This window comes from Nicotiana tabacum, chromosome 1, assembly GCF_000715075.1.
Source record: "Nicotiana tabacum cultivar K326 chromosome 1, ASM71507v2, whole genome shotgun sequence".
NCBI lineage: Eukaryota > Viridiplantae > Streptophyta > Magnoliopsida > Solanales > Solanaceae > Nicotiana > Nicotiana tabacum.
The window spans coordinates 28,580,034-28,590,234 of record NC_134080.1 but is presented as its reverse complement, the minus strand read 5'-3'; positions in this window follow the sequence as shown (position 1 = coordinate 28,590,234).

Genomic DNA, 10,201 nt, shown 5'->3' with positions numbered 1-10,201 from the left:
GTTGAAGTTATTTTGAATTCATTTTAGAAATATACTGAGCATTAGTTGTATGTATGATAGTGTACTTCCTCTCCTAGAACCATGAAATCAGTTATGGTGTAACTACACTTTTACACATATCATTTAGTTGGAAAACTCTATGTTTTTGCTTATAATAAAAAGGGATCAATGTTGCAGTAGCCATGTTCTGTTAAGTTCATCATTGTTGTCAAGAAGCATGTTAGGTGTCCAATAGTTACCTCCTTAAACAAATGGCAGTTTTTTTTAGTTGGTAAGAATATGGTTTGATTAAGGTAAGATGTAATTGCATGTTAGCCTTCCCCCTTGTTTATAAATGTTAAACATATATCAAATAAGTTGAATAGGCCCAACTGGAATAAGGGTGGCCCAGGCCGAGCTTAACGTTATGCACATTGGGCCTGGGCCCGTAATATCTAAACAACTACCCATATACGCGTTCATGTTCGGATTTTGCAAATCATATTAGGAACCCCACTATAACTAACTTGTGCGCATGTAAATAGAGTTGAACCGTTCTTCTTCTTTCATTATTAGAGACAAACTCAATCAAAAACATAGCCATTATAGGACGACCTTTTAAATAAAAATGAGACGAGCCTCGCCAGATAAAACGCACACACTGCGGGGCCCTCACAAAAAATATATGTGTTAAGTACTTAGAACTCGGGATAGGCCGCTTAGCGAACTCCACGGCCTTACCCCAAAATAACAACACGCTAGTTCTTTGGGACGCATCTTAATTAATCTTACTTTCTTAAATTCGGGTGCGCATTTATGTGACCCAAATCCAAAATCTCAGCGAAGTCGGAATGTGCCTCTAATCACGGGTACATTGATTGTGACGTGGTTTGAGATGCGTGTCCATGACGTTGCAAATTTCTTAAATATATATATATATATAAGAATGAGACGAGCCTCGTCGTATAAAAATACAAAAATTGCAGGGCCCTTAGTAAATATTTGCTTTAAAAAATGCTTAGACTGCGGGATGGACCGTTTAGTAAAATTTCACGGCCTTACCCAAAGTAAATGATATGCTAGTCGCTCTAGGTGCGCCTTTAATAATTTAATTTTCTTAAACTCGGGTTCACATTTATGTGACCCAAATCAAAATCTTAACGGAGTCAAAGTGTGTCGACGACCACGGGTACATTGATTGTGACGCGGTTCGAGATACATTTTCACAACGTTGAAATTCCCTGTAAAAAATAATAACAATAATAATAATGAAAGCGGTAAAAAGATAAAGCTTGCACATAAGTTCATATTTGTTTAAAAATCAGATAATCAAGCCGAATATAACAGTTGAGCGACCGTGCTAGAACCACGGAACTCGGGAATGCCTAACACCTTCTCCCGGGTTAACAGAATTCCTTATCCGGATTTTTGGTTCGCGGACTGTAATACAGAGTCATTCTTTTCCTCGATTCGGGATTAAATTGGTGACTTGGGACACCCTAAATCTCCCAGGTGGCGACTCTGAAACAAATAAACAAATCCCGTTTCGATTGTCCTTTAATTGGAGAAACTCCTTCGCCCCTCGCGGGGGTGGAAAAAGGAGGTGTGACAGCTGTGGCGACTCTGCTGGGGAAAAAATCTAAACCCAGAACCACTGGTTCAGGGTTAGAAATTAGAGCTTAGATAAATTGCTATATTTGGTTTTGTCTGATTTTGTTACGTGTTTGGGCTCAATGTGCTAAATGTTGTTCTTACCGCTTTGATATTACTTGGACTGTATATATAAACTGTGTCGAAACCCCTCTCGTCTCTCTCTTGAGGAGTGCACGCTGGTCGTGACTTCTTTCTGTTAGTGTCATATACCAAAAATAGAACGAGGATTCGGAGGAGTTGCAAAACCGGATGGCCCTTTGGTTACCGGTACACAGCTCCCATCCTCGGCTCGAGTTGTCCGCTCGGGTAAGCCAGGTCTAGAACAAACACCTAGGTTTTAAAACTTAGTATAACGAAGCCTCATGCCGGATCCCTAGTAGGAACACTTATTTTCATCATGTGCATTTGACTTAGGGGACTCAACACAGGGGTTGAGTCCGTCTAGGACTAGCGACCTGAAATGAAAAGACCATCCTGCTACATCTTGTTTGCGTTATGCATTTATTTGCTTCAGACTTGCATGCTGACCGGTTTCAAAAGATCTGGAGTGTTGGAAAATTGTGAGAAGAAAAAAAGAGTGAGGTAATAGTATAGAGAGTTAATTGCCTATTTTAGAAAAACCATGCCCAAATACTGTCGAAATTTTGCCGAAATTTTGGAAAATGAAAAAAAAACGTTCTGTTTTTTTATATATAGTTTGTTTCACTCAAAAAGCAAAACAAAATATAGAAAAAGAGTCTTTTATTTTGGTTTGGAAAATAGGATGGTCATTGTTTGTCATGTTTCCAAAATTTGGTTTATAGTCTCCGCCCGAACTACGCCAGTTTGATTCTCGCAGGGTGTGAGATACATAGGCAACCTCCATCGGGTCCAACTTTCTTTTTGCAAAAATAATCCAAAAGAACAAAAAATTTACTTTTATTTGAAAATAGTTAGGGTGATGCCATTCTTTTTAGAAATAGCTGAATGTCCCTAAAAGGGCGCCGGAAGGCTGTTTTTGCAAGAACAACTGCATATGGTCATTTTTCAAGGTTTTCACTGGTTAGCCAACACAGCCTTAAAATCTTCGTCTTCGAGGTGTTGAAAGGCCGTATTCGCAAAACCGGATTTTATTTTTGAAAAAAAGGGGAAAAGAAAAGTGTGTCAATTTTGTCTTTGAGTCAAATGAGTCTGGATTTTTGCCTAATCACCCTAATAAACATGCAGAATGAGCACAGGTCCAAGTTTGCCGGTAACAGTTAGGAGCAAGATCCCTTTGGTGTTGCGCTTGTGTTGGGAGGATTTGGAAAAGTCAGAGCAAGACAAGATCAAACTGCATCTGAGAGGTCTGACCAGTTTGTTGAATGTTAGGCCCAGATGCGACATCATAAAGGCTTTGGTTACATTTTGGGACCCGGCCCACAATGTATTCCACTTCTCGGATTTTGAACTCACCCCAACCTTAGAAGAGGTAGCAGGCTACATGGACGTTACTGAAGGGTTAAGGCACAAATATCTGATCGCTCCGAGAGCCGTAAATTCGCACAAATTCATGGATCTACTGAAAATAAGCAAGGGAGTCCCGTACGCTGAATTGGATAGGGGTTTTTCTACCTTGCAATTCACATACCAGAGGTATGGGCATATAGGAGGGTTCGATGATCCGGAAAGCGGTGTTTGCAACAGAGGGAATCGGACAAAGTGGGATGAACATAGGCGGTTCACTTTCATGGTAGCATTCTTGGTCATTGTGGTGTTTCCCCGGAAAGATAGAAATATCGATTTGAAGGTGGCTGGAATCGTCAAGGTCCTGATTACCAACGACAAAAGCATGCTTGCTCCTATGATAGTGTCCGAGATATACCGAGCTCTCACAGCCTGTAAAGCCGGGGCAAATTTCTTCGAAGGGTGCAATTTGTTATTGCAGATGTGGATGATCGAGCACTTATGTCATCATCCTCAGTGTATGCGCTATATATCTACGAACAAAGGCTGTATCGAAGGATATAATCTGAAGGTTTCAGGGCTCAGATTACCGGACGGGTTTGAAATCTGGGTATCCTATCTCCGTTCCATCACCGTAGTACAAATAGATTGGACATTGGGTTGGCTTCCTGTTGAAGAAATTGTGTATATGCCCGCCACTGGTCCTTACTTCCTCTTAATGGGACTCAGAGGTGTTCAGCCTTATGCTCCTTACCAGGTGATGAGACAATTGGGAAGATGTCAGGTGGTACACCCAGACGAAGATCTCAGTATTTATGCAGTCGAGGTCAGCAACGACGGCCAATTTCATGAAAAGATAGTTCGTTATATATGGAGCGAATGCCAGTATTTGCCGGCGAATACTCGAGTGTGTGACCTATCCAGAGGTGAAGTCTCACCTGCCTATCTCGCTTGGCATAGAAAGAAGAGCACTGCGAGAGACGAACCAGAACGGCCAACCAAAAGACCTCACCTCCAAGATTTTGTTGAGTCATCGCAAGAACAATGGGGCTGGCTTGCAAAAGAAGAAAACTACAGTGTAGAAATAGGCAAGCTAAAGCAACAGATTAGGGACCTGGAATTTGAAAATGATGTGCAAGTTGCTGCCGACAAAGGGGAAAAGAATAAGTTGGCCCAAGAAAACAAGGCCCTGAGAGCCCGAATCCGCCAAGATAGAAAGAATGTCGGTGACCAACAGAAAAATCGGTCCAATGAGAGGTTGATAGCAGAGCTTAGGAGTCAGGTCAGCAAAAGTCGAGAGGACTTGGAGAGATCTGAAGCTTGTATAGCAAGAATGAGGGTCAGATGGGCAAAAGGTACAATGGCCCAGAGGAAGCATCTGCAACAAGTCATAAGGGATTCTGAAATGAGCATCGGGCTATTAAGGAAAACGAACTCCACACTTCAGGAGCGGATCTTCAAACAAGCCCGAAATGCCCAAGCTGACAGAAGGCGCTGTTATGATGTGATGACCAGAATGGAAAAACAAATGGAAAGGTTCCAAGATCGACTCACCGATAATGCTCAAGCACTGGGACTAAAAAACCGGCGAATAGAGCACTTATTCAGGGAAAGGGACAACATCTGAGACAGGATTGACGAGATTGGGCACTACATTTACAGGAGATGCTTGGCATGTGAGCAGATGCCTCGTGATACCCTACTCGCCTCTGTCATGGGCTATGTTCACCGGATCATGAATGAGTTGAAAAGCTTACAAATAGGTCTCACACCAAAACCCGCGGAAAGGTCGAATGATGCCTCGCGAGCACCTAAGTTGAAATCCTTAATGTATCCCTAGTTCGAGTCTTGTTTGTTGACTTAATGGGTCCGTTATCTTCCCATATGTTGTTTTTTTTTGTGTTTTCTTTTATCGAGTCAGGTTAAGAATTTTGAAATCTGTACTATTGTTGTTCTGTGTCTAAAATAAGTAGTTTGTAATAGCAAATTTTGGTGATGAATTGAATGATTCCAAAGGAATTTTGCGTCTTTACTTTGTGGCAGAACTACGCCCGGTCTGATTCATGTGGGGACGTGATACGTAGGCAATCCACGTAAGATTCGACCGCCACTAAAAAGAAAGAAGAGAAAAAAAAAGGAAAAGAAAAAAAAAAGAAAAGAATAATAGAGAGAAAAGTGGGGGTTCCCGAAACACTTTAAAAGCACAAATAAAGCAAGCCGGGATGACGCATGTGGTTGAAGCAAAACATGTTAGAAATGGTTAACTGTTTAGGAAGCATTGCATCCCCAATGTGCTATTACCAAATCTGTTAAACTCTAACGCTAACAAGTTTGTTGTTTTCCACAAATACCAGACAGTTAGTCGTTAAAGCGTTCTGGCAACACACCCTTATCAGACCAGATCCAAGGGACATGTACCAATAATCATGACTACTTCAGAAAACAGTACCGAGGAAGAAAGGACAGTAAGCCAGTTGTTGAAAGAAGCGATGGAGAAGATAGAGAGGATGGGATTGGAGATGAATGCGATGCAGTTAGCCTTGGCTAAGGTACAAAAGAGACCTGAACCACCCGCTGCTCTTACACCAGGGCATATGCCGGAATACCCTCACTCTGGCCCTTCAACAAACCTCCCGAATCACCGCTATTATCAGGAGAGAAGCCCCCATTATTCCCAAGCTCCACCACCCCATCAACCTTTCCCACCACCAAATGTTCCCACCTTTATGGGACCCACACCAGCCACACTGCAAAGATCAACTAGTGAGCCGTTGTTTCAGGCTCACGATGCGCAGTACTATCCCCCTGAACCCACATTCAATGCACCAGAACCCCATACCTATAATCCACACTTGGAGGTCCCGGCGGAGATTGAAAAGCCGGCTAAGGTGCCAGAGCAGGATGAGGTAATGAGGAAGTTCAAAAGCCTGGAGCAATCCTTCAGGAGCCTGCATGGATTGGGCAACCAGGTCAGCGTGGCCTACAAGGATCTATGCCCTTTCCCGGACGTCCAACTCCCGGCTGGGTTCAAGATGCCTAAGTTTGACTTATATGAAGGGTATGGCGATCCTATGGCATATTTACGGGGTTTTTGCAGCAAAATGAGAGGCGCAGGCGGCAAAGATGAGCTACTGATAGCTTATTTTGGTCAAAGCTTGAGTGGATCGGCATTGGAATGGTATACTAGGCAAGATCCCAGCAGATGGTACACTTGGGATGATCTAGCGCAGGCTTTCGCAGGTCACTTTCAATACAATCTCGAGATAGTCCCTGACTGTCTCACCTTATTGAGGACCGGAAAGAAGCCTGGGGAAAGATTTCGTGAGTTTGGTTTCCGCTGGAGAGAACAGGCAGCCAGGGTGGATACTCCCATGAGAGAGGGAGAAATGGTGGACTACTTCCTGCAAATGCTGGATCCAACTTACTTTGGTCACTCGGTGACGACAGTTGGAAAATCCTTCAATGAAGTAGTAAAGATAGGGGTCATGATAGAGGAGGGGCTGAGGTCTGATAAAATCCTGAATTACTCGGCGCTCAAGGCAATGACCCAGGCTATTTAGAGCGGCACAGGAAGTGCGCTGGGAAGGAAGAAGAAAGAAGAAGTCACCACGGTTGAGGCAGACAGTTGGTTCAGGTCCGCCAAACTATACTACAACCAACCCAGACCCCATAGGCCAAATTATCCATACAACTCGCCACAACACTACTATCCACCTCAAGAACCATACTTCTCCGTGCACCAAGCCCAAACATACACTCAGTCTCTAGTTTGCCCGCAATGGCGCGCGCAGGCTCCCCAAAACACATATGCACCACCACAAAACACCTACCCTCCACTACAAAATGTCTATCCTCCACCAAGAGCATACAGGAACCCTCTAGGGGCGGGCTTTCGAGGAAGTCAAGCTGCTAGAAATGACAGGCTACAGAGACATAGAGCTTTTACTGAGTTGGGAGAGACCTATACCGCCGTGTTCCACAAATTGAGGCGGCTAGGTTTGGTGAGTCCTGTCGAGCCTAGAGAGCCAAACCCCCCACCCCCAAATTTGGACCGATCGATAAGCTGCGAGTACTGCTCAGGAATGCTAGGGCATGATACCGAAAAATGTTGGAGGTTGAGGAAGGCAATACAAGATCTTATTGAAGCCAACAAGATCGAGGTCCAGGCGCTGGAGGCACCCAACATCAACCAGAACCCATTTCCAACACACCACGAAGCTCACATGATCGAGTTAGTGTATGAGGGAGGAGAGCCGAGGAAGCCCTCACAGACAGTGATGATGATCCAGGCCGCTCCGAAAGAAGAATCGACTGGTGGGAGACCAGGGGTACAGTTGAAGGGGGAGGGTGTCAAGCCAGTGGTGATATTAGGGAAGAATCCGTCCACCGCAACAAAGAAACTAGAGCCTGCTAAATTGGTATTATTAGGGACATCAGCCACACCCGTAGTTGTATTGAAAGGGGTCTGCAGGGAACTGGTCACTATAAAGCCGGTAGTCCAATTACCAGTGATTGATAGCAAGGCCGTGACTTGGAAGTATGAAAAGGCAGTGGTAATGTACAAGGGAAAGCAAGTGGATGAGGATAGTTGTGAGGCGCAGGGACTAACTCGATCAGGACAGTGTTTTGCTCCAGTAGAGTTGAGAAGACCCAACCCAGCCGTAACAAAGAAACCCGTGTCAGAAGAAGAAGCTGAGGAATTCTTGAAAAAGATGAAAGTGCAATATTACTCCGTGGTCGAACAGTTGAAGAAAACACCGGCCCAGATCTCGTTGTTATCATTACTGATCCATTCGGATGAACATCGTTGGGCCTTGATGAAGATACTGAATGAAGCTCATGTGCCCAATGAAATTTCAGTAAACCACCTTGAAATGATTGCCAACAAAATTTTTGAGGTGAACAGGGTAACATTCTCTGATGATGATCTGCCAGTGGAAGGCACGGAACATAATAAAGCTCTCTACTTGACTGTCAAATGTGAAGATTCGGCAATTACTCGGGCATTGGTGGATAAACGGCTCGAGTACCAATATTTGTCCATTATCCACCCTGAACCAGTTGAAAATTGACCATGGTAGAATCCACAAGAACAGCATTTGCGTCCGAGGGTTTGACGGAAGTGGAACAGCCACCGTGGGGGATATTATACTTGAGTTCACCATCGGTCCGGTCCAGTTTACCATGGAGTTCCAGGTATTAGATGTCGCAGTATATTATAACCTTCTGTTGGGACGACCATGGATCCACGTGGCTAAAGCGGTGCCATCCACCTTGCATCAAATGGTCAAGTTTGAATGGGATAGACAAGATGTCGTGCTGCAAGGCGAAGACACTAGATGCACCATAGGAGGCGCCATTGTGCCCTTCATAGAAACCAACAGTGACAAAGGTCCCTGGGTTTATCAGATTTTCGACACAGTGTCACTAGACAAGATTCCCGAGGGTGAAAGCATTCCACACCCCAGGGTAGCTTCTGTAACTGTCATGATGGTTTTAGAGATGCTGGGTAATGGGTTTGTGCCAGGAAAAGGCCTGGGGGCTAAGCTTCAGGGGATTGTTCAACTTGTATCCTTGCCCAAGAATTTAGAGACCTTTGGATTGGGGTTCAAACCGACTGCGGCAGATGTAAAGCGAGTGCGGAAAATGAAGAAGAGAGTTTGGTTTCTTCCCAAACCAATTCCGCGTCTCTCCAGATCCTTTATTAGAGCGAGTGCCAAGGGGTCACCGGTCCCGAAAATTCTCGGGCCATTGATTGGGATGGACGGGGATTTGAATCAGAGCTTCGAAAGGCTGTTTGCTTATGTCCATGTGATAGAAGTTGGAGAGGGTTCCGGCGGAGCAGACATACAGTTTGTGGGGCCTGAGGCCAAAACCAACAATTGGATGGTTACTCCTCTTCCTCCTGGTAGTAGGCTTTGATTTTTCTTTCTTGTTTTTCGGATTATTCCAGGGTGTAATCCAAATCTCATTTTATTTTGTACGAGTGTGAACCCTGTTATCTCGCATTTTTAACAAAATTCTCTTTTCTTGTCTCATTTTAATTTTGTTTTATTCTTTCCTCTTTTTGAACAGTTCTCTTTTTACTGGTTCTAATGATATGGCATGCACAACGGATCTTCAACCTAGTCTAATAAATCAATCTGACTCCGACTTAATTACACAAGAGATCTGTTATGACGATGAGTCTGAATATGACGAGGATGAAGCCTTCAAAGAAATAAACCGAGAATTGTGCCAATTTGAAGAGAAACCCAAGCCTAATCTGCATGACACCGAGGCTGTGAATCTGGGGGATGCAGATAATGTCAGAGAAACCAAAATCAGCATCCACATTGAGCCAAACATCAGGGAGGAATTAATCAAAACCCTCATTGAGTTCAAAGATGTTTTTGCATTGTCATATGATGATATGCCGGGATTAAGCACCGATCAAGTGGTTCACAAATTGCCCACTGACCCGGCATACCCTCCGGTCAAGCAAAAACTGAGGAAGTTTAAGATGGATATGAGTGTGAAGATCAAAGAAGAAGTGACCAATCCGCTGCAGGCAAAAGTTATTCGGGTCACTCGATATCCCGATTGGTTGGACAATGTGGTACTAGTGCCAAAGAAGGGTGGGAAAATCAGGGTATGTGTCGACTACCGCAATCTCAGCAAGGCAAGTCCTAAGGATAATTTTCCATTGCCCAACATCCACATCTTGATCGATAATTGCGCTGGGCACGAGATCGGATCCTTTGTGGACTGCTATGCAGGATATCATCAAATCTTAATGGACGAAGAAGATGCGAAAAAGATGGCTTTCATTACGCCATGGGGAACTTACTGCTACCGGTAATGCCATTCGGATTGAAGAATGTTGGGGCGACGTACATGAGAGCAATGACTACTGTATTTCACGACATGATACACAAAGAAATTCAAGTGTACGTAGATGATATGATCATAAAGTCTTGGCGTCAGGAAGACCATGTAGCAGACTTAAGGAAGTTCTTTCAAAGACTTCGAAGGTATGATATTAAGCTCAACCCGGCCAAATGCGCCTTCGGGGTTCCATCAGGAAAGCTGTTAGGATTCATCGTTAGTCGACGGGGTATTGAGTTGGACCCATCCAAGATCAAATCCATCCAAGATTTGCCAC